Here is a 26607-nt window from a genome sequence, read left to right as displayed (position 1 = left end):
CAGACAACACCACCAGGAAACGTTATCAGGGTGTTCCATTTTTGCGTTTCACATTAGTGAAAATTGATAATGTCTTTGTTTAAATTAACGATATTTGAAAAGTCAAACGGCTGTGCACTTTATTGGGTTCCACCCACAGGGTGGAGAACTGTATTAGCACACATTATGTCTTTCATTCCCTGTACAATGCAGGGCATTCCCCAACACTGAACACAGATCTAAATGTAGTACATCAAAAAATCTAGTGTTTCGGTTGAACACTTTTAAATAGGATTAGTTAGAAATCTTATTGTAAACTATGTGGATAATTAAGGATGATAAGTCATTAAGAAAGCATTACTGAAGACAATGTATAAATTAGTCTCTTTGATTATACTCACAGAAGTAATTGAATTGTCAATGGCACTCCTGTTGATCAAACACTGGCCCCTCTTTTCCACTGCACAGATAGAGCAAACCAACGTCCTTGCAGTGTCTATGGAAGGAAGAAAATGGTCCAAAGAATCTTAGTTAAATATGGCAAAATTTGTCAGTGTCACTAGATATTCTGCATAGCCTCAGTTGCCTCATGATTTTGACAATAACAAATGAATCAACATTCAAATAATAAAATCCACTTTGATTGAAGCAGTCACCTAACTTCCTGGATACATGCTGAAAAGGAGATAAGTTACAGAAGAATGATATTTTAATGCATCCCAACACTTTTAGCACTATTTCTGGTCTAGTGGCAGCCTGTGTCAGGATGGTGTTGATTAATGGCTGATAGCATTACACATACACACACACACACACACACACACACACACACACAGACACACACACACACACGTAACAGTATGAGACATTATTTAAATCAAGTCCATTGCAAAAGGATTTATCCTTCACTCAGTTAAAGAGGCATCACTTTGGAGAGTGAGACCTGAAACCTTTTGAACAATGTCTGTCAATCACCAAAAGTATATCCTATGTCAGTATTTGCGGTGATTGTTTGTAGGATATAAATGTACATTTCTCAGGACTAAAGTAAGGTGCGGTGAGATGATTATTACAGAATATTATCCTTGATTATAAAAAAATTCAATGAATATTTTCATTTGAAGTATACCTATTTCTTCACCAAAATGAATAATTGTCTCTGTTGATGGGTTTCTTGATTATAATTATAATAGAAATGCTTGCAATTTCTATTATAATTTCAGAAACAATATTCCATTTATTTATTAATCTGTTTTTTATCATAGTAATTTGTGGTATTGCAGTATATTTATGGGCACAATTTAGACAAAGCTTCATAATTTTGAAATATTGCAGCCGACTCCTTAAATTTTGTGATTTTGTACTTGCATCACAAGCAGAAAAGGAGCCTTTGAAGTTTCTTTATCAGCGAGTCCAAATATTTAGCAAATCTGTTCAGTTGTTTATCCACAAGTTAGTGAATAGATTTATAGCTGTGTTATGATTTGTTTTTATTGCACAACCAGAAATGAAGACTTTATTTTATGGATAAATTCAAGCAATTGGAAACATTCTTCGAGATGCACACAGGCACAATGCATTGGTTTATCCACTGATGGCCCAAATACACAGAGGTACTTTCATTTCAGCAAGTGAGGAAAGTGCCATGAACAGGGTTCACTTTTTCTTCTGAAAAAAGCAAGATTCACTGTAAAATTCATTATGCTGGCCTTCAAATGCATCAAAATCATTGCTCAATATGAAGTTTAGTTATAGAGATGTGGCGTGCAGCAATATAACCAAGAAAATAATTTGTTAAAATGGGGGAAAAAAGTAAAAAAAACTGTCTCTTTTTTTCTTTAGATAATCCCAATTTATCACAGTTTGGTGAATAGTTTTTATATAATGAGGTCTTCAAGCCTAGATGGAATCTTTATAGCCTACAATAATCACACAAAAAGCCTTATATTTCTCAGGTACAATACTTTTCTGCAAACATTTCTATCAACCATATTTTCCTCCTGTTCTGTTTAACATGAAATCGTGCAAAGAAATTGCAGTTACTTTATTTTGTTTAACCAGCTAGTACTAATTTCTCAAAATGTACCTGAACTAGCTGAACAACATCTGATAACATTGAAGTGTGTAAAGTGAAGTTCAGATATGTAAAATTTGAAAATCCTGCTTTCAATTAACAAATCAAACATTAATCCAAAAGGTTCATCTGGTTCTGAAGGCACAAATTTGGTATTTTGAACTGCCTAAGCAATAGACAATGTGAAGTTCTGCGCTTGTTGAATATTCATTGTGTCAGTAGGTAAAATCTTCTCCAAAGAACTGCCGTGTCTTGTCCAGCCATTGTTGAAGTTAAACATATATATTTTTTACATAGAACTTGTGTGATTTTTTTTTTCCATTCTGATGTGTCTTCAGGGAGTAGCCATTCACACAGGTATGACCAAAACTCCAAATATCCGTATCACACCCCAAGTTTAGACAGAATACCTGAAGTGTGGTATTTCAGGAGGCTGGACATCCTATTCATTAGCCCGTTGTTCATGGATCACCTGCAGTTCAGTTCAGGTGATCCATGAAATGAACTAGGGATCGAAGAGGTAAAATGTTGGAACGGGAATGAATCCTTATTTTCGTTCCAATCCTTTTACACAAACTGCGTTCTGGCTGTGTAAAAAAAAATTAACTATTTATTTTGTATACAGGTAAATAGGTTTCTGAGAAGAATCTACTGTACTTTATCTAGTCCATACCAGTTCTATAGCTGATTAATTATACATTTGCAGCAATATTATACTAACTCATTAGTAATCTTAAAGAGTTCAATGGATATATATAACGTGCTGGGAGACCATCCAGGCCACTTTTTCCAAGTTTTGCTGCTTTTTGTGGTGGAAATCTATATATCTTTTAATATCCGAAAATGCCTGGTGGGTTATACAAATGCAGCAGCAATGGAATTGTTTTATGGTCAAACTTCCATAATAGAATTGAAAATGGCATGGGAAAGAGATCCAGATTAGGCTATAACCCACTGAAAAATTAAAGTGGAGTGTCACAGATTATACTCTTTTTAAAGAATAGATTTAGAAAATTCCTGCTGCTAGAGTCTCATGAAATGGAAACATGAATCAAGAATTCAGACATCGATGAGGGGAACATCTTGCACCAGATTCCTGAAGTGTGCCCTGTGGAGAAAGAATTTGTAAAATCTACTAGGGTGTTCATGGGAACGGTAATGCATTCTTTCAAAAGGCCACACAGAAGGTTTAAATTCATTTTCCCACTCATTTACAGACATTATATTTCTGAGTCTGGCAGAATGTGATAGACTGATTTAGAACAAATGATCCACCGACTTTAAAAATTGCCCTTTCCGTATCTTCAAGAGAAGATCACAAGCTTTAAATGGGACCGTCCAGTGCATTCATATTCTAGTTACAGATGCTAGCTGCTGGGTGAGATATAAACATTATTTACATTTTTTCACTTTTTCCTGATGTCCATCTGAGGAACACGTCAGGACCTCATGATGATCTCAGAAGTAAATGCATGGGAAGCAGAGAAGATGCCTAAATTGAGGTTAGGTGAGTTGAGATAACATGTACGAGGTTCAGCGTACCCCATGAAGCATTGGGTTTGCCATATTCTGTGTAAACTATGCTTTAAAACATTTCATCTTGGACCAAAAATAATAACCCACCTTAAGAACCTCTTTAGAATCTAAAGGCTCTCCAAGCTGGATCTGGACATTTTTATTGAGGCTAATTAAAATTAATAATGGGAGTCCAGTCATATCAAGAGACTTCAATTGACATGGATTAGTCAATTGATGGCCACTCTGTAATGTTGGAAACAGGAAAATCTAGGCAAATTTCTAATTGTGGAAAGAATGCAGCATTTTGCCTGGACCTCTGCTTAAGTTTCCATCAGCTGAAATCCACACCTACCATCAGTCCAACTAAATTAATTTGCACCAGCAAACTCATTCTGAAAAAAAACCATCCTTTGAAGTTGATAGATAAATAGTAATGTTTGCAGAGCTGCTTTGCTCACAACACCAGAATTCAGGAAAGCATATGGCTCCTTCATTGCAGTTTAGGCACCATGGTTTTCGGACATAATAGAGTTCCATCTCATTTAAACTCTCAATTTTACTTTGTGCCTGTATCAACATTTCTTTTTATTGTTTTTGAGTCACTTACAACATTACTCCAAGCAACATTATCATCTGATTGGGGCCAAAAATAACCTATTACTGAGCAAGAGTTCCCATATATGTCAATGCAGCCTTGTTGTTGAAATGGCAACAACTGATCTTGGGAAAGTTTGGGGGTAAAATAATCTAATGATACCATCTACACACAGTAATCAATTCTGCAAGAAACCTTCTAGGTTCAGGGATGCCAGATATTACAAAATGTCTGCATCAGCATGCATATGTGATTCGTGACTGTTCTGACCACAAGCTAACTCACCAATACTGCAATGAAGGCATTTGGTAGAAAGAGGTCTAGCAGCTCATCTTTTACTAGATTAAGTGGATCTCAACAAATCATGGTGCAGATTCAGTATCCGTTGATCACTGTAATTTTACTTTGGATTTAAACTTGGTAATAGGCCTCTGGGATCATAGCAGAGGCACCAAAAATAGCCTAGAATTGACTACTGATGGAAAAAGAGGGCATGAAGATTTTACTTTCATGGCAGGGACATTACTATGTTAAAACATAATCTTCACCTCAAGTCAAGGCAACCGAGAGTCCAGTCTGGTTCCAGCCAGCTCCTTCAGGCTGGTCTCAAAATAGGCTAAGGGTTTATAAAGGATGCCCTTGATAAAGGATAAAGGATGTCTATGAATACCACCATTGAGCAGATCGACAGATCAGTTCAAGTTTTACTTTCCAATATAACACTTCAAAGTTGAAACCTATCATATATTATAATCATGTGGAGAAAATTCTCCCCTTTACTCGCAAGTTACAGGGCTAGTATTTTGTTCCTGACATCCAGGAGTTACAAGAGGGAAGACCACAACAGATGAACTCGTAACTTCAACAAGGAAATCTCTCCAGCAAACTGACCATTCTATCCAGGTAGTGCTCAATAGCCAAGCCACTCTTTAAAAAAAAATGAGGAGCCCGAGCGATTCAAGAGAAAATTTAGACTTCTTTATCCAGTATACATAGAAAATAGTTTTGAAAACAATAAATAAATAAAAATCAGCAGAAAAAAGCTACTAAGTTTATAAGATGCTTTTTCATTGGGAGGATCCATATTAAGACCACAGTTTCAACCAGTGACCACCACAAACACTTTTAAAATTTAATTGAGAGATACAGCACAATAACAAACCCTATGGGCCCACTCTGTCTAAATTACACCCATGTGACCAATTAACCTATTAACCCTGTACATCTTTTCAATGAGGGAGGAACCACAAATGGATATGGGGAGAATGTACAAACTTTATACAGGTAGCGCCAGCTTCAAACCCAGGTGGCTGGGACTATAATAGTGTGGTACTAATCTTTACACTAACCGTGCCGCCCATAACAATTTGAGTACCAGCCAAAATCCAACTCCCCAACTGGCCCAGTCTAGTTCAGCTCCACTCAAGTATTTCAGTCAAGTTGCATAATTATTTGAGTTAAGGGTGCTGCAAGAGAAGATAGCCAATTCATTTTTCCAGTAACAGCTTAAATTAGACAGGGGATGTGCACCAGAAAATATATGTTAACATCAAAACAGAAAAGCAAGGAATTTAGCAATGAAAAATAATGCAAATGTAAAGCAGGAGAGAACTTCCCTCCTCGAATCAATATTTTACAGTTGTTTACATAGATTAGAAACTACAGCTGGGATTTAAAAAAAACCTCAAAATGCAGCTTTTTTTTCCAACTTGAATTTTCTGGAAATTTGAAATTCTTTGGGAAAATTTGACCAGTAAGTGTGCAGTGACATGGTTTTCCAAAGACATAGACTGGCTGTCTTTTTTGTTTAAACTGGTTGATGTTGCATTTTCGGTTAAATTGCACCAGCTGTCCTCTTTAAAAATAACAGTACATTATTAATTCTCTGATGCTGGGACCTGATAAAACAACTGAGTACAATCAGACCATTTAGCTTTGATTTGATCCAGATTTAATTTAATATTTCAGATGAATAAATACAAATCTATTTCAGATAATCTTTACAAGGTACAATATGATTTGAGGCTGAACATATTTTTGGTGTCCATGCCCTCCCTCACTGCCAATCCACTTAAGCTGTTAAATTCAAGTGTAAATTCAAGTGTTGCCTCTTTTCTGCTTCATTCTCCAGTGATCGTGTCGAGTTTCATCGATTCAATTCTATAGTAGAAGAGATAGTAGGCAACTGTCAATGTGACGTCCTAAATAGGATGTGAAATTGGTGAAATTAAGACCGTTTCTCTTGGGTATATAAAGCCTGCACTCAGCTTTCAGAGACGCTATGATTGTACAAGCTCATCAAAGAGGAAATCATCTCCCTGAACTCACTTCACAATGTATGCACTAAAAAAAACAGTCTTACAAAATGAGCATACTGTTTTCACTCTTGTTCACAGATGTGGAAGCCACTGACATCCCTCATTGCCTGTAAGGGATGCGGTTAAGTCAACCACAGTAGGAGGCCTGGATTCTCCAGATCATGTAAAGATGACAGATTATCTTCTCTGTGACCCAACATAGGAACAAAGGAAGTAGGAACAGGAGTAGGCCAAAAATGGCCCATCGAGCCTGCTCCGCCATTCAATACGATCATGGCTGATCTAATTTATGACCTCACTCCAGCTACCTGCCTTCTTCCCATATCCCCTAATTCTCTAAGGCTCAAGGTGGACCCAGATAAATTTGTACAGCAGCTGAGTTGCATCATTACTGGGACAATCATTTTAAATTTCCTGGCTACCAAGGTGGGGTTAGAATTGTCTCCAAATTAGTAGTCAGCACTCTGGCTGCCAGTCCAGAGACAGAACCACCGTGGAGCCTGACGTGCTCTGAGTAACCTACTTTTACAAAGAGACTCTCTTGAGAATGATCCTCATCCATTTACATCCTCATGGCATTCAAAACCAGCAAATTACTTGGTTGCATTTTAAGCCCCTTACAAGTGACCATAGCATCAATCTTGTACACAGCAAAATCCTGTGAATGATAAATTAATGAACTGCCATTTTGCCTGTTTTGCCACCACTGGTTGTGGAAGAAATGTCAAACACTTCATCTCCGAATTTGCCATGAGATCAAAAAAAATCCCACTTCTTATGGTGAAGAATTCTATGACAAAGAAGTAGCAGTATTTAGTTATGAACCATCTGAAATTAACAATGACTCACGTACAAACGTACACCTATGGAAAAAGCTGTCAATTGCAAGAATGAAGCCGACTATACTCAATTGAAAGCCTTTTATAGTTAGTGTCTTTAACATGTATGATTGACTAAATGAGATCTTTAGAAATGTTTTCTGATATGCCAGTGAGTGAAATAAATTTAGGATATGATTTGTTGCTAATTGACAATAATTCACCCTTGGATTGCACCCCTATGCTGGGAGATGTTTCTGGCCATATTATAATAAAGTGGCAGAAATAAAGTCGAGACCGAGGTTTTCAAATATTTTTCTTCCCACTCACATACCACCGTAAGTAATCCCTTACAAATCACAGAGCACTGATGGCAAAGGGATCAATTAAGGTGGTATGTGCGTGGAAAGAAAAAGTTTGAAAATCACTGGTCTAGACCAAGTAGAAGAGTTGGAGGTACAGGTGGAGGATCAAAGGTAAGGACAAAGAGGACCAGTCTCACACTGAAGTGAGATTGCCAGGTTCAGGGTCAAGGTAAAAACAGAGCCTCCATTTCAAGTGAAGTATTTGCAAGAGCATCCCTTGAACACATTTAGGTCAGCGGTAACCACTAAAAATTTATTGCAATATCTGAACCAAGTCAGGATCATTGGATGGAGGATGAAGAGCACAGATTTATGAAGAATTAGCATGCTTTACTGGTCTTGCTCCTTTTCTTTCCATTTCAGTCAAAGGATGTGGAAATCATCGGCTGGGCCAGCACTTGCTGCCATTCCTTAATTCTCTTGAATCTAGTGTCAGTGATATTGCTCTATATCTGGAGTCAAATATTGGCCCAAGGAAAGCAGGTTTCTTTCTCCAAGGCTCATTGGAGATTCAGATGGGATGTAACAACAGTACGGTGCTTACTGGGGCACCATTGCTAATACAAGTTTTCTCAAAAATATTTGACATAGTTAATTAATTTGTAATGTGTGTATATATATATATATATATATATATATATATATATTATATATATAAAGGCAAATAGCGCCTTTGGAAGACTACACAAAAGAGTCTGGAAAAACAACCAACTGAAAAACCTCACAAAGATAAGCGTATACAGAGCCATTGTCATACCCACACTCCTGTTCGGCTCCGAATCATGGGTCCTCTACCGGCATCACCTACGGCTCCTAGAATGCTTCCACCAGCGTTATCTCCGCTCCATCCTCAACATTCATTGGAGTGACTTCATCCCTAACATCGAAGTACTCGAGATGGGAGAGGCCGACAGCATTGAATCCACGCTGCTGAAGATCCAACTGCGCTGGGTAGGTCACGTCTCCAGAATGGAGGACCATCGCCTTCCCAAGATCGTGTTAAATGGCGAGCTCTCCACTGGCCACCGAGACAGAGTTGCACCAAAGAAGAGATACAAGGACTGCCTAAAGAAATCTCTTGGTGCCTGCCACATTGACCACCGCCTGTGGGCTGATATCGTCTCAAACCGTGCATCTTGGCGCCTCACAGTTCGGCGGGCAGCAACCTCCTTTGAAGAAGACCACAGAGCCCACCTCACTGACAAAAGACAAAGGAGGAAAAACCCAACACCCAACCCCAACCAACCAATTTTCCCCTGCAACCGCTGCAACCGTGTCTGCCTGTCCCGAATCGGACTTGTCAGCCACAAACGAGCCTGCAGCTGACGTGGACTTTTACCCCCTCCATAAATCTTCGTCCGCGAAGCCAAGCCAAAGAAAAAGATATATATATATATATATATATATATATATATATATAGACTACAGCATAACCAATCCAGTAACAGAACCAGGATGCTATGGTTCTGGTTTGACTCACTCCCCTCCTTAGTTCCACCAATAAATTTCCCAGGACTACAAAAGAAATGAATTTTTAACCTTGCTGTCATGCTGAATCCTTCAAATAAATTTGCTGGACAAGGATGTTACAGAAAATCTGGCAGTTCAGATCTTTAGAGAAAGAAAGTAAACTGTCGACTACAGGGGTATGTGGGACTGTAAACAAAATGTCAAGCATTATTTTAAATATCATGCATCTGCAATGGAGCTTTTTTTTTTCCTTAAATGTACGTTTGTGCTATCACCAAAGGGAAGAGAAGATATTTATTTTCTACAGTCAGCTATATATTTAGCACACTGCATGCTACTTCTCCAGTTATAGGCAGCCACAGAACTGGTTCGATAATAAGGAATACAGTGGAACTTGGATAATGTGGTGACTTGAACAAACATAGACATTATCCAAATATGGAATTTTCAATATCATTCTCATTTACTCCCATTATTAAGTGTTTTAGGGGGTTGGCTTGTTTTCAGTAAGTGAAAAAATGAATCATCGAGCATATTTTCAAAAGTTTAAGGTACAGCATATATTTTGTTGGTGGAAACACTAACGATTGTTTTGACTCAACTGTAACAAAAAAATTTGTTCTTCTTTGGCTGAGAAAGCAAAGATTTGAGGAAATTGCTCAGGGGTATGGGGGGGTGGGGGGAAGCTTATCCTTATACTGTAGATACAGTGTGTGATGTCCAACTCCAGATAATAACATTTCTAGCCAACAGCTGCGGACTGATTTCACAAGGGCTCACAGAGCACGCAGGAACTTTGGCCATCCATAGTGCCAATGAGTTGTGAAAAACTGCTCAGCACGTTCCCCGTCACACCATATACCCCACCCACCACCCGCATCATTGATTGAAAATAAACAATTAATTCCTTTGCATTCACTGTATCAGCACTGGCAATTTGTGTGAATGTTTATCCATTTCTAAGAGCACACACAAATCAAATTTCAATCTGAATGCAAACCATGCAGTAATGTGAAGCAAGCAATGTATTAGTTTATGATTCATGCATTTCTTCATGCTGCATTACTACAGAATTAGATCATTATTTTTATTTAAAGAATGAGTTTGGAAAACTATCGGTCCAAGCACAGCATTTCTTGGTAAATTACCTCTCATTTATCAAGATTCAATTGTATATTCAAACATTGAAAACAGGGCCACAGAATTGCATGAATTCCCACGCGAAAGACTTCACTTTTACGATTTTGATGGAGGATAAAGCCACATGTACACGTTGCCAGACAATAGGGGCAATGGTATATCCATTTGGCTCTCATCCTGACGACCACTTTCGTGTGTGGCTGCATCAGGCTGTGTGTGGAACCAAAGTACGAGGGGACCAAGCACTGATACATGCTGAGGTGCCACCTGTCCCAGGTGTTGTGAAGGATCGGCCTGGCCCCATTGCCATGCAATGTCCCAGTCAGCTGGAATTTGCCACATCACCTTTCCTTGGTGGAAGGGTTTTTCCAGACAAACACCTTTGATCACAAGTCCATTTGGCAGTGGTCAGCACAGAATGTCCTGCAGACACTGAGACATGAAGACTTGATGAACACAGTGTGATAGTTCACTGAGGAAATTGCCCAGGTCATCTGGAAGAACATCTCATTATCAGTACTTACTAATAAGCACCAGGACTTGGCTTGAGAGGAGCCTTCCCTGTCAGATCCTTCTTGTACAACATAAATATCACCTAGAGTGCATGTTGTTCCCGAGATGACTGCAGTGAAGTGGAAATGGTCACCTACCTCTTTGCAGAATGCAGATTTGCTAAGAGTGTGTGGAAAAGGATGCAAAGGTCCATGCCATGGTTCATCCCCAATGACTTTATAATTTATGGGCTGTTCCTGGGAACGCAAGCAAAGGCAGATATTCAGAGCTGCTGGTAGGTCATCAATTCAGTGAAAGACATTATTTGGTCTGCCCAAAACCAGTTGGCCTTTCAGCACACAGAGATGTTAGTGAAGGAATGCTGCTGACTGGCTGAAGGAGTACAAGGTGAGGGATGCTCTGAGGCTTGGCTCAGCCAGCATGAGAGCACTGTGGGAAAGGACCCCATCAAGAGCCTTTCTGTAATCAGGCATTGAGAGACTGAGACCGAGGGGAAGCCCTTCAAACAACAGATGGGAGAGTGATGACAAGGTGCCACGCTGGTGGCAATAGTGCTAAATAGAAATTAACTTAACAATGCACATTGATGGAAATGTATGTAATCAACACTAAGGATGTGAAGAAACTTTAAATGGTTTTATTTTTTGGAAATAATTTGTTGTGAATAAAGTTTATCTTTGCAAACAATATTGCAAAACTTGGGATAAGAAAGCTTTCATAAATGCAAGTTTATTTGCTCCTGTCATTAATGATTGTCAGAAATAGACAGCTTCACATGAAATCTAGTTCTACAAATATCAAGAGTACAAGGATATAAGTTGGAGGTGTTGGAGATGTGCATATGGTTCCTCATCCTCACAGTGGGATTTCACATTGATCATGGCAATTCCAACTTAACAGCACTTTTCTCTCCAGACCTTGGACATGTTGCTTCCAGGTGATTGCAAAAATCTATCAGTTTCAGTGACTGGCTACCCATGACTCTTCAGAGTAGAGAAGCCCAAACATTCACAACATTTACGTCAGAAATTCCTCTTGATCTCAATCCTACAACATGCGATCCTTTATCTGAGGATCATGCCTTTTTATTTCTAAACTCCTATCACACCAATTCAAGAATCAGATTCCTAACTCCTCCTTGTTTATTAACTGTCTATATTTCAAGGGCCAAGCCATGGACATCTCTCTGAATGCAAATGTTAACCATTTATTTATCAAGCAAACATGTTTCCTTCTCCCTACAAAAGTAAATAATTCCTTACTTCTCCATGTAAAATCTGTCATCTTCTTGCCCATCCAATGAACAATCTTTGCAAGCTTAATCCAAATACAAGTTCTCCTTGTCTGAGCTTCTCAGGGACAAATGTGTGTTTTCATTAATCTCTTGCTTTTGACATACTTATGATTGCTCCCAGGATCCAATTTTCATTGCCAATAGGAAAGGGCCAACAACTGATTGGGAGAGCTGCCAATGCCCAAACTTAATCGAAAACCACCAACTGAATTTATCTTCCCATTTTTCTGAATTCTTGAACCACGTCCTGAAGTTTCCCCAAGACTGAAGCACCATTTTTTGGAAAATTTTATTTAATTTCACATATGCATTAAAATGTATACATAAATTTCTTGTTCAAAAATCTAAAAAATTAATACATAGCGATTTTTTTTTTAAATCACCCCCTCACCCCCCCACCCAATCCTCCAACAGTCTGATGGAAAAGAAGGAAAAACAAGAAGAAAAAGAGAATATCTGGTTATTATCTATAAAAACTATCAAATAAAATCTAACATATCTTTATTTTTAGGAGTCACAAGATTCAGGTTGGGCCGTTACAACTTAATTCCTACAATTTTAAAATATGATTTCCAAATCTTTTGAAAAATTTCAAATGTATTATGTAAATTATATGCAATCTTTTCAAGTGGTATACAACTACCTATTTCAGTATGGCCATTGACCTATTCCCAAATACGTATCTGACTTCCAAGTTACTGCCACACATTTTCTAGCTACTGTTAAGGCTATTTTAACAAATTCTTTTTGATGTTTATTTAATTTCAATTTCAATTCTGTGACAAAAGTATTTCCAAGGACTGAAGCAAGTTGAAATATAAAGACTGTTCCAATTTAGGAAAATGAAGAGCTCATTTGCATGCATCAAGTTTCCTTGCATGGACTGATAATAATCTGATAATCAATCAGTGAAATACAGGACTAATCTCCAAGGATGATCTCCTGTTTATCTTTCACATCGACCTGAAAAGATGATGAAATGTTGGTTACAGTCCCATCAAAAGGACGGCTTCTTTGATGGATTACACGCACTAAGTACACATTGGAGTGATGCAACTCTCCTATTTATACTCATACAAAGGCGGGATTTCTATCTAGAAGGCGGCACATTTGTGTCGCAGATATCTTAACGCCATTGCAACTCTAGCAATCAAGACCGGGATTCCAATCCCACGCTGTCTGTAAGGAGTTTGAACATTCTCTCCATGCCTGCGTGGGTTCCACCAACTTCTTACTTTGAGGTAAAAGTGCTCACAGGTAAACATTTTAACCTGTCCTTGCGTTTTCTGCGCGACAGTAATCTTGCAGTATCAATCGTGTATCCTGGAACTCAATGTCAATATATGAAACGCTATAAAACCCATTTTCTTTCAGAGCACAATATAATTTAATTAGTACCATCTTGTTGAAGTTAACTGATGAAAAAGAGGCTCTAAAAAGAAAAGATTAGTACTTTAAACTAATTAAATTAGATGCCCTCTCTTTGATCCATAATGTTAAGCTTTGGACATCACAACTGGCAAACCACTTGATATGAATCTCTGGAATGCTTCTTCCTGTAATCATGATCACTCACATCTAAGCAAGAGACACTGATGTGTAACATATGATGGCTATGTTTCCACTAAAACAAATAAGATCTATGTCAGCATAATTTTAAACATGAACTAAAAGGCATCGTAGTAAAGGTATTGAAAGTCTCGAGGTTTACTCAGGCTTTTTAACATGTTCAAGGAAGTTCAAGTACTTAGACCTAATCCTGCCTTATTTTCAGATTAATTATTCTTTGCTCCTCAATCAAGGCTCATGATAAACAACTCACATCCATCAACAGCCTGGCACTATTTCAAATGCCTTACCGATCCAGTTTGGGTTAATTTCCAATTGCATTTGATAGTATTCTGCCAAATCTGTGTGATCTCTGATTTGGAAATCTGAAAGGTGAAATCTTGAGCCAACAATTTTAGTGGAGATCCTAGTTTATGCACCATTGTGGCATCGAAAAAAAACGGCGACTTCAAATGAGCAAATTGCAGACCATATTTGAAATCATGGCCCCGTTAGATCTCTTAGGTAGAAACAAAAGATCTCACAGCAATCTATCATGAAAGAGTTTCTGAAAGACAGTTAATCTCCCCTGCCTCTTGATTCATCCAATCTTTGAAGTTGTCAATTTGCTTATCCAAACATCCAGCACAGGAATGCAGAAATTCCCTCCAACTAAATGCTGGTATAGCTGAAGTCATTGTTTCCATTACTGCAACAAACCTGGTTCTCTTTTTATCGACGCTATCCCACTCCTTAAACAGCGGCTGAAGTGTATGCAATCACATCTTACCCCAAATGAGCTTGGGGCTGCAAATGCAGTATGTGCACCAAAATACAGTATGTGCTCCACTCTTGCTCAGAATCAGAATTAAAATTTACTGTTTTGAACATCACGAAATTCGCTGTGTAGCAGCAGTATCCTAGTGCAAACATTCAAACTATTATATACCATCTTACAGCAATAATACATTAAAAATTTTTAATAATAGAGCACGAAAAGTAAGGCAGTGTCTTTGGTTCATTGATCATTCAGGAATCTGATGGCAGCGGGGAAGAAGCTGTCCTTGAGCCGCTGAGTGCTCATCTTTAGGCTCCTGTACCTTTTTCGGGAATGGTAGCAGAGTGAAGAGGGTATGGCCTGGGTGGTGGAGGGCGTCTTTGAAGAGAGAGGCTGCTTTTTTAAGGCATCTCCTTATTTAGATGTCCTCGACAGAGTGAAGTCTGGTTCCTGTGATGTCGGCAGGCCGAGTGAACAACCCTCTGCAGTTACTTTTTGTCCTGAGATTTGGCACCTCCATCCCAGATGGTGATGCAGCCAGCCAGAATGTAGAAGTTGTTGAGAGTCTTCGGCGACATCCAGAATCTCCTCAAACACCTCAAGCCTAGTGTGTTTTACTGAAAACCTCATCCATGGTTATCCGTGGAATGGGCGATTCCAACAACCTTTGCCAAGATTCCAGCAACTCAGCCAAAAACTTAAATTTGAGCTTATCTATTACTCAGTGGCAAAATTCCTAATCTGCATCCAGTCTTGTCCACCTCTGTGCTCATTGACAAGCAATAGATTCCATTTAAGAAATACCACATTTTTAATTCTTATCCATGTTTCCTCCATCCCCATCGCTAATATTTTCTAGCCCTTTGTATGCTTCGCATTTCACTCTGCCTTGATCAGTCAAAGAGGTTAATGACTTTTCCAGTCTATAGTTAATGAAAGCCTATTAGTTTCACAACTTCATTCTTTTTGTGATTATTGATGGTGCATCAATATCCACACTTCCAAAATTATGCCTTCTGATTATTCCCCATTTTACTTGCAGTTGTCAAGGTTAGAAATTCCCTTTTCTGTGGCTTTAAATCCTACCTATTAACTCTTCAATGGGTGCCATTGAATTTTATTTAGTACAGTCTTGTGAAGGGTCCTGGGAAGTTTTGGTCCATAAAAGAGGCAAAATAAATCCTAGTTATTTTTATTAAACTTACTCATAATTTTGATTTAAAGCAATATATTTTTTATTTATTCCAAAGAGAATCTCAGCTCCTAATTCTAAAATAGTGACCTGCATTCAGCTCTACAGTGGTCAGTGAGTAGCTATTCAACTGAATGCTTGGCGCTTTAGAGTAACTTGGCTATTTAACAACCTAAAAGGCCTCCTGAGGATTTGCTATTGCTGCTTGGCTGGTTTGAAGGCCTTGTGGTTTTCAGCATGTTATTCAAATTGAAGTTTACAGAAGTAAGGAAGTTTACCAATATGCACGAATTGTGCTTAAGGTGAAAAGGTAGAAGATACAGAATGAGTTTACTCTCTGTTATCAATGGGAATGTGGTTGTTGGTTATTTAAGAGTTAAACACATTTTAATTAAATCTACTGAATGTGGCAGAAGAATGGGAGTGAAATACAGTCAAGTCATCTTTATTTATCATTCATACCATGCTCACACAGTAAAAATGAGATAGCATTTCTCCAGGACCATGGAGCATATTTATATAAATATAAGTTAGACTAGAAACATAGAAACATAGAAGATAGGAGCAGGAGTAGGTCATTTGGCCCTTCGAGCCTGCTCCGCCATTCAATGAGATCATGGCTGATCTTAAAGTTCAGTACCCCGTCCCCGCCTTCTCTCCGTAACCCCTAATTCCCTTATACTGAAGAAATATATCTAATTCCCTCTTAAATATATTCAATGAACCTGCCTCTACTGCTCTCTGTGTCAATGAATTCCACAGATTCACCACCCTCTGGATAAAGAAATTCCTCCTCATCTCGGTCCTAAATGGTTTGCCTATTATCCTTGAACCATGGCCCCGGGTTCTGGACTCCCCCACCATTGGAAACATCCCTTCCACATCCATTCTGTCCAGTCCTGCCAGAATTTTATAGGTCTCTATGAGATCCCCTCTCAATCTTCTAAACTCCAGCGAGTACAATCCCAATTTGTGCAATCTTTCCTCATAAGTTATTCCTGCCATTCCAGGTATCAGCCTGGTGAATCGCCTCTGCACTCCCTCCATTGCAAGAACATCCTTCCTTAGATAAGGCGACCAAAACTGCACACAATACTCCAGGTGTGGTCTCACCAAGGCTCTGTAGAGCTGCAGTAAGGTATCCTTATTCCTATACTCAAACCCTCTTGATATGAAGGCCAACATACCATTTGCCTTTTTAACCACCTGCTGTACCTGCATGCTTGCCTTCAGTGACTGGTGCACAAGAACCCCTAGGTCTCTCTGCACTTTCCCATCTCCCAATCTATTGCCATTCAAATAGTAATCTGCCCTCCGGTCTGTATTACCAAAGTGGATAACCTCACATTTATCCACATTGTAGTGCATTTGCCATGTATCTGCCCAGACCCCAATTTATCCAAATCACACTGGAGCTTTCTGACCCTCTCTTCAGTGCACACAACCCCTCCTAGCTTAGTGTCATCTGCAAATTTGGAGATATTACCACCAATCCCCTCATCTAGATCATTAATGTAAATTGTGAACAGCTGGGGTCCCAGTACAGATCCCTGTGGCACCCCACTGGTCATTGCCTGCCACTCAGAAAATGAGCCGTTTATCCCAACTCTCTGACTTCTATCTGCCAGCCAGTTCTCAATTCGCATCAATACCTTGCTCCCAATCCCATGAGCCTTGATTTTGCATGCCAGTCGTTTATGTGGGACCTTATCGAAGGCCTTTTGGAAGTCCAGGTACACCATATCCACTGGCTCACCCCCATCTATTTTACCTGTCACCATCTCAAAGAATTCCAATAGATTTGTCAAGCACAATTTACCTTTTGTAAATCCATGTTGACTCTGTTCGATCCTTTCTCTGCTAGTCATATGCTCTGCTATTACATCCTTAATAATGGATACCATCATTTTGCCCACTACTGATGTAAGTCTCACCAGCCTATAATTCCCCACTTTTACTCTACCCCCCCCTTTTTAAATAGTGGGGTAACATTATCTACCCTCCAATCCATGGGTACTGATCCTGAGTCTATCGAGTTCTGGAAAATATTTGAATGTCCACTTCCTTAAGTACCCTAGGACGTAGATTATCAGGCCCTTGAGATTTATCTGCCTTCAATCCCATCAATTTCCCCAAGACCATGTCCTTAGAGATTCTGATTTCTTTCAGTTCCTCCCTTGCATTAGTCTCTATGTTTCCCAACATCCTTGGGAGGTTATTTGTATCCTCTTTTGTGAAAACTGAACTAAAGTAAGAATTTAATTGGTCTGCCATTTCCTTATTCTCCATTATATATTCCCCTGATTCTGACTGCAAGGGATCTACTCTGGATTTCACCAATCTTTTCCTCTTGACATATCTATAAAAGCTTTTGCAGTTGGTTTTTATGTTTTCCGCAAGCTTACTTTCATAATTTATTTTTGCCCTCTTGATTAATCCCTTTGTCCTCCTTTGCTACATCTTGAACTGTTCCCAGTCTTTGGATTTGGTACTTTTTTTGGCCAATTGATATGCTCTCTCTTTGGACCTAATGCTGTCTCTAATTTCCATTGTTATCCACAGTTGAGTCACCTTTTTTGGTTTATTTTTATGCCAAACCGGTATAAACGATTTCTGAAATTCTTCCATTAGATCTGTGAATGATTTCCATTGTCTATCCACCGTCAACCCCCCCATAAACACCACCCAATCAATCTTACTCAACTCCCATCTCATTCCATCATAATTCCCTTTCTTTAAATTCAGGGCCTTAGTCTCGGTTTTAATTTCTTCACTCCATGTCAAGTGAGAATTCGATCATACTGTGATCAACATGTTAAAATATTGAGACTCATACAGAAACAGACCACAGTATACTATTCCAAATTGTTCTGGGGGAGTTTAGGGGTCTGATGGCTTGGGGGAAAAACATTGCCCAACCTGGACAAATGGTATGTTGGCCTTCATATCAAGAGGGTTTGAGTATAGGAATAAGGATACCTTACTGCAGCTGTACAGAGCCTTGGTGAGACCACACCTGGAGTATTGTGTGCAGTTTTGGTCGCCTTATCTAAGGAAGAATGTTCTTGCAATGGAGGGAGTGCAAAGGCGATTCACCAGGCTGATACGTGGAATGGCAGGAATAACTTATGAGGAAAGATTGCGCAATTTGGGATTGTACTCGCTGGAGTTTAGAAGATTGAGAGGGGATCTCATAGAGACATATAAAATTCTGGCAGGACTGGACAGAATGGATGTGGAAGGGATGTCTCCAATGGTGGGGGAGTCCAGAACCCGGGGCCATAGTTCGAGGATAATAGGCAAACCATTTAGAACCGAGATGAGGAGGAACTTCTTTACCCAGAGGGTGGTGAATCTATGGAATTCATTGCCACAGAGAGCAGTAGAGGCAGGTTCATTAAATATATTTAAGAGGGAATTAGATATATTTCTTCAGTATAAGGAAATTAGGGGTTATGGAGAGAAGGCGGGGACGGGGTACTGAACTTTAAGATCAGCCATGATCTCTTTGAATGGCGGAGCAGGCTCGAAGGGCCAAATGACCTACTCCTGCTCCTATCTTCTATGTTTCTATGTTTCTACAAGGGCCCAAGTGCTACAGTACCTCCTGCTAGATGGCAGAAGGGAGAACATTTTACTTGAAGAGTGTGTGGAGTCCTTCACATTTTATTGCCTTCCGTCTGCATCGAGTGTTGTAGATGTCCTTCATGGTAGGAAGAGAGCCCCCAATGATCTTTTCTGCTGACTTCACTGTCCTCTGTAGGCTCTTGTGGTCCGAGGTGGTACAGCTTCCAAACCAGACAGTGATGCAGTTGTACAGGATGCTCTCGGTACATCCTCTGTAGAATGTAGTGAGGATGGAGGGTGGGAGATGGACTTTCCTCAGCCTTCGCAGGAAGTAGAGGCGTCTACTGCAGCATTGATCAATCGGCAATACCCAGCAGACAAAGAAATGATGAGGAGTGGCAGGGGGAATACTCAGGCACTACCTCAGTGTGGTTCCACTGTTAGCCCAGGCATTCACTCGGTGGTGCCCTGATACGGAATGCTCCCTCAGAGCTTCCCCTACATTAGTGTGGCACACCCTCAGTGCTGTCCTGATATTGATCAGGAGGCTCCTTTAATGCTCTCCCAGTAAGGTCAGGTGCACATTCAATGCTCCTCTGATATTGAACAAGCTTCTCCTTCAGCGCTGCCTGATATTGCCCCATGTACTCCTGTGATGCTCTCTAATAACATAATGGCAAAATTGACCAAGATGTTCCCTCAGTGCTGTCCTGATGTCAGCCCCAATGTCCCTCTGAAGTGAAGGTCACCTGAGAGCACTAATAGAAGTTTACTGCCACTAATGTCATGCTAAACTCAGGAATGAACCTCAGCCTATATTTACACAGCATTTTAAATAAAGTAAAATATGCCAAGACAATTCATTGGAACATTATCAAACAAATTTTGACATCCAGCCACAAGGAGATACTGGAACAAAGTGCAAAATAATACATATTCTGGAACTAATTAAAACCAGAAACATTCATCAGATTTGGCAACATTTGGGGAGAGCAGATTAGAGTTTGCATTTCTAGTCTGATAAAAGCTTATAAACCCAAAACCTCTTCTCATGTCATCGATGTTGACTATTTCCAGCATGACTTCTAGCTATGGCTTTCTGTTAAGAGACAGCAAAACAGGTAACCATAAGCTGTCCACATTTTACATAGTTCCTTAAAGGCAGGAAACAAAGGTGAGGACATTCAAGAGTATTAACGGCGGGCGTTTGAAGGTAGGGTAAGTGAACGTGGAGCAGTTAAATTTAAAGATGTGCAAGATACCAGGATTATAAGAGTGCGGAGATCTCAGAGGGCTACAAGGATAGGGATCATGTGTGGGTATACACTACTTGTTCTCATTCTTGTCAGAAGTGAACTTGAACAGCAGTGGAAATTTCAGATCACAGCAAAAAACTGACAAGATAATATACTCTAAAGATTTAAATAAATGATTTAATATGAACACTCTGTCTATAGTTTTTTTGCAACTGATATTCAGTGGTAATCTTGGACATTCACATCCCTGACTTATTCTCTGCACTAAACTCCATTTCAAGTTGGAAAACAGAACAGTAACTTATTGCCTGAATGATACTGGCACACTACCACACTCCAGCAGGGAGTCAAACAGGGTAGATGATCCCATCTGTCCAAAACTAGAAATCGCACCACAACCTGCAGGGTAGAATCTTCTAAATAATCTGATTTTTTCTTGGACAGGAATCATGCAACCCTGGCACAGGATTTTGAAATGATCAACTAACCAATGTCCACACCATCCATCATCCAAGTTCAAGTGGTTTTGTGTAGCTGCATTAACCCATACATGTGCCCAGTATTGGGAGGAGGGTATTGATTCAGGAATGTATCAGAATCCAACAGTGTAAGAATGGATCGATTCATGATGAAGACAAAATGAACAATAATCATTAGCTTTGTGAAACATTGACAGTTTATTAAGACACAGATGACTCTGACTTCAGATTGTCCCTTTCTTTTCGGTCTTCTCCATGTGGTCCTCTTCTATAAGTGAATCTTTCTTCCACATCCTTGGCTTTGTTTCTCTATCCTCTCACAAAAAGACTATTCAGTCAATGGCCAAAAGAGAGACACAGCAGATTGTAGATGCTGGAACATGAAGAGGTCACCAGGTTGAGCAGCATCAGTGTGTACCCACACATGAGGAATGGTCAATGCTAGCAGCTGAAAACCTTCCAAAGCTGGGAACAATGACCATTCTTTCTCTCCCACTGGTGTTGCTTGACCAGCTGAGTTCATCCAGCAGACTTCATTTAGCAATGTCCAAAAGAGTTCTCTTGATTTCACTCATTCTCGTGATCAGATGCCATAGGGCACTAAAACAGTGGTTTTCAAAACTTTTTCTTTCCTCTCACTACAGCTTTAAGTAATCCCTATGGCATTGGTGCTTTGCGATTAGTAAGGCATTATTTAAGGTAGGATGTGAGTGGGGGAAAAAATGTTAAGAACCTCTGCTCTAGACCCAATTGTTACTGAAATACTGTATTTTGCTTGAGAAAAATTGTCATTGGCCCATTTCCTTTGGAGTTGTGAAACCATGCACATGACGAGTCAATTAGATTAAACAATGATTAAAACAGTGGCTTTCAATCTTTTTATTTCCACTCACATACCACCTTAATTAATCCCTTACTTATCACAGAGCACCTATGGCATAGGGATTACTTAAGGTGATATGAATGGAAAGAAATAGTTTGAAAACCACTGCAGTAAAGTCAAGTATATTGTCCTCTGATTGTACAAGTACAACCCGACAAAACAGTGTTCTCCGGTCCTCGGTGCAACAACATACAGACACACAACCAGATGTAATACACATACAGACAAATAATACATATTCAGGACAAGTATTATTGTATATCTATAAAATTAAATAAATACTGCATGCCTCCCCCCTCCCATTAACCCAATGGTTCTCATCCTTTTTCTTTCCACTCACATACCACTTTAAGTAATCCCTATGCCATAGGTGCTCTGTGATTAGTAAGGGATTGCTTAAGGTGGGATGTGAATGGGAAGGGAAGGCTGGCAGTCACTGCTCTAGAGCCATTTATTGCTGAAATATTTTGCTTGAGAAAAATTGTCATTGGCCTATTTCCTTTGGAGCTATGAAACCGTGCACATAACGAGTCAATCAGGTACAATTAAAACAGTAGTTTTCAAACTTTTTCTTTCCACCCAAATCCCACCTTTAACAATCCCTTACTAATCACAGAGCACCGATGGCATAGGGATTATTGAAAGTGGTTTGTGAGTGGAAAGAAAAAGGTTGAGAACCACTACATTAATTTTCATGATCCAATCAGGTCAGCACCTCACAATACTTCAGTCACTGTTTACCATGAACTTCTCATTATTCCAGTAGACACCTTATTTCATTTTAAAAATGGAATATTTGCTTGCCTCCACCATTTGGTGACACATTTAACCTGGACTGGCCTGGCTTCTTTATGTTTTTTAAAGCAATGTGGCAAACCAACACACAACATATTGCAACAATGGCCATTGTCTTGAAAGGGCATTTCAATGAAGAGGTTATTTACACCTTGCTTCAGTTCTGCAGCTTCTCCCAAGTTAATTGTGGAACCAAAGATCCTTATTAACAGAGAGTCCAGCACATATTAGCTGTCTGTTCTTTAAACAAACTAAGCCAAATTCCTGTTTTGCTTTCTCATTACAATTCACTGTTCACAAGTAAAAGTTTGTGGGGTTTATTCTACACTGTAGCAGAGGCCATTGCTTGTAAATTGTGGGATTGCAATAGTTGCAGTAAGTACAGATTGGTGTTTCATTTCAGCTTGGTTGCAAGCCCTAATTCAGAGAGAACATTGTATCTCGGTATCATTTGATCAATCCAGAGAGTTTATTTAGTTATTAGCTGTGGTTTATTTTGTAATTAAATCGGAGAGCCATGAATTCAAGTTGCTGCGTAACTGCAAGAAAAAAAAGATAAAGTTGGTGACATAATAAAGTCAATTTTTCTCCCTGTGGAAGTTGTTGCTAAATGATGCAAATCTTATTAGTGCAGGTAATGCACAAATGGACGTTTGATTTTGTCCGTCCATTAATTTGCAGAAGGATTTGCCATTTGTGGTGCATAGCTGAGTGTTTTCAAGAGCTCATTACTGGAGGGACAAGGAAATAGCTGAGCAATAAAATACAATTCATCAAGGTTGGAACACAGAACAAAATAAGGCCATTCAACCTCTCAACCTTGTGCACACATTCAATTAAAACCCCCTGTAGCAAGTGGTAATATAAAAGGACATCTTGTCATTCAGTTTCAGGGCCAGCATTACCCAGAATGATCAAGTAAAAACGAAGAATGATTTGTTTTCCTTTTGCATTAGAGCCAGAGGTACATGGAGACCTACAGCATGGAAACAGGCACTTTGGCTCACCAAGTCTACACCAACCATCAACCAGCCATTTACACTAATCCTGCATTAATCCCTTCTTATATATCCGCTGGGGTCTCCAACAGCAAGGTGAAGTACTCCAAGCTTGCAGACAGTGATGACGGCTACATTGACCTGCAGGTTAGTGCTCAAGTCCAAGTTAAGTTTATTATCATGCAAATGACCAGGTACAACCCAACAGAACAGCATTCTCTGGTCCTCAGTGTAAAAGATGCAGACACACAACCAAATGTAATGCATTTATAGACAAACAATACAGGGCCAATATTCGTATAGACAAATAAATATTATTTGAATAGTTCGTGTGAGCAGTCATCGTTATTGAATGAGGATCTACTGGGACCAATGCCTGAAGAGGGCGCACAAAATCTGTGAACCGGTGCGGACTCGAAAGGCCAACATGGCCTGTTTCCGCTCCGTAAATGGTTATATGGTTATGGTTATTATTCTTCTCACATTCCCATCTGCTCCCTCCAATTTCACCACTGACCTACACTCAAGGGGAAGCTTAGAGGGGCCAAATAACCTTCCCATGAATTTTGCTGGAAAAGCCAGCATTTATTGCCCATTTCTCAGGGCAGTTCAAAGTGCAGTTAATAGCAAATACACTGGTGTGAGACTGAAATCATTATAGTCCAAGCCATGTAATGCCTACAAGTTTCCTTCACTGTACTCATTAGTGTATTACTTGAAATTAATCCAACACTTTTACTCATTTCTGTTTTTGAATTTTTAATGAATTGAATTAATTTTACAAACTGCCACAGGGTGATTTGAGCACATCTAGTGGATTTGAGGCTCTGATAGCTTGGTCTTGTAAACTAGGGGTTGCGAGTTCATTCCTCACTGGGCATCATTTCTGTGAGGAGCACTTGACAAAGTGGCGACTCTCTGCTTTCCTTATGGTAGAAGTTGAAGAATTTCATGTATGTTACATTCTATGTTACGTGTAGTATTACATGAGGATAATGGAACCGTTATTTTTTACCTTTATTCTCAAACCATGCCCTTGATTACTAGCGGAACTGTACAAGGAAGTCACCATAACTGTAGTGAAAATTTAATACCTAATGTCAACACTGTCTGAAATTCATACAATTGCCATTTTTAAGTTCTGCCTAAAATCTGTTTCATTTTAAAATGTATTTTGTGCAAATACAGAAACATTTGCTATAACCAAGCAAATCGTAGCTTGTCCAAAATAAATCGAGTTAAGGATTGCAGGTTCCCACATTTGACTGTAGCTGTATTGACTTTGGACTGAAATAAGAGCCATTCCTTTTTATATTCAACAACCACAGTCATTTTCTGATGTAAAACCACATTTCGTGAAAGGGGAAGAAGGGGCACATTATTCCAGATATGTTGGTTGATCAAAAGAAACTCATTAACTTTAATTATTGTTGTGTTAATAGGTTAGACACATCCCCTGTGTGAAAACAGATGTACATAACCCTCTTTCTGATCTAGGACCGTGATTGAAACTAGTTGGGCAGTTGCAGCTGTAAAGAACTTTATATCCTATTCAAAACAAAAAGAAGATCCATTCGAAAGCTCCTCATTATTGATAACTGAATCAAGAATTCTGTGATTACAAACTGCAATAAAATGAGCTATTCCTTATTTTTAACAATAAAAATGGGCTGAACATGATATGTCCAATCATACTCTCAACTGCTCTTAATGGACAAATAACATTTCAATTGCAATTACATATGGACAAAACAGAAACAACAGTAAAAAAATTATTAATGCAAATTAATTATTCGTGACAAACTTTTATGATGTTAAGGATACTTTATGAGGGAAGGATATTAGAGTCCTAGAATGGCAATCCAGAAAGACAAGTTCAAATTTAATTTAATTTAATAAAAAAGCAGTGTCAACGACATTGGCTATAACACTACCCAGCCATCAGTAAAACATCTAATTCCAAAAAGCCCTTTTTGAACAGCATATTTCAGTCCATATTTGTTCTAGCCCAATGGTTTCAATCTTTTTCTTTCCTCTCACATCACACTTTAAGTATTCCCTATGCCATCAGTGCTCTGTGATTAGTAAGGGATTGCTTAAGATGGTATGTGGGTGGAAAGAAAAAGTTTGAAAGCCACTGTTTTAATTGTACCTCATTGACTCGTTCTATGCACGGTGACATCACTCCAAAGGAAATGGGCCAAAGATCATTTTTCTCAAGCCAAATATTTCAGTAACAATTGGGTCTGGAGCAGTGATTCTCAACCTTCCCTTCCCACTTACATTCCCACCTTATTAATCACAGAGCACCGATGGCATAGGGGTTACTTAAAGTGGGATGTGAGTGGAAAGAAAAAGGTTGAGAACCACTGTAGCCCATATCTAACAATTATATAAGGCTCATACACAGAAAGCCACTCAGTTCAAGGACAATTCTGTTCCTGCCATCAAGGAAAAAAAACATGTAGGGCAGATCCATGATCCATCACATTGCACAAAACTGAAATAAGGCACATGATCTGCTTTTCTTTATTGCATATCTAACACACTGAGCAGGGTACACTAATCCCACTGGAATTAAAAAAAAACCCAGTATTTGAATGATAAACATTTTTAATAGCTTCAGCACTTTGAAGTGAAAAGGGCGTGTTGCCATCAAGGGGTTGTTTGACAATTTACAAGCACTCATCAATGGGAGTAATCAGGGACTTCCCTAATGCTCCGAAACATTCTCCAGTCTCCATTATTACTCATTGATGGTGGACAGAGCAAGCAAGGAATTACTTGGTAGCATCTGTGAGTAGGAATCGTCGGTCAATCTTTGGATGTGAACCCTTTCTCAAGATTAAGATTGAATAGGTGGCATTACATACTCAAAAGTTCAGTTCTACTGAAATACCACAGCCCTATGACCATATTCTCATCAGGACTTGCTGCAAGAGAGTCCCCTTGATCACCTTGGTCCCCTTCCTTAACTTCTTTCCTCCTTTGCATGTAATTTTACCTGTTCTATCATAATCTTGAATG

The 26607-nt window shown here is 39.2% G+C and overlaps 1 protein-coding gene across 4 annotated transcripts in view; it reads right to left on the bottom strand.

The window, feature by feature from the left end:
• Nucleotides 1-26607, bottom strand: part of LOC138748864 (non-muscle caldesmon-like) — a 195926-nt gene that overhangs the window by 139336 nt on the left and 29983 nt on the right. For 3 of the 4 annotated variants that reach the window (XM_069909697.1, XM_069909693.1, XM_069909695.1), the window contains exon 2: nt 381-475. The gene's annotated coding sequence lies outside the window, so the exon portion shown is untranslated. Of the gene's footprint in view, nt 1-380; nt 476-10927; nt 11027-26607 lie in introns of all 4 variants that reach the window. The other variant, XM_069909694.1, reaches the window with a different exon arrangement.

Source organism: Narcine bancroftii, chromosome 13 (assembly GCF_036971445.1).
Source record: "Narcine bancroftii isolate sNarBan1 chromosome 13, sNarBan1.hap1, whole genome shotgun sequence".
NCBI classification, from domain to species: domain Eukaryota; kingdom Metazoa; phylum Chordata; class Chondrichthyes; order Torpediniformes; family Narcinidae; genus Narcine; species Narcine bancroftii.
The sequence above is the reverse complement of the archived record's forward strand: the minus strand, read 5'-3'. Positions and strand labels throughout refer to the sequence as shown.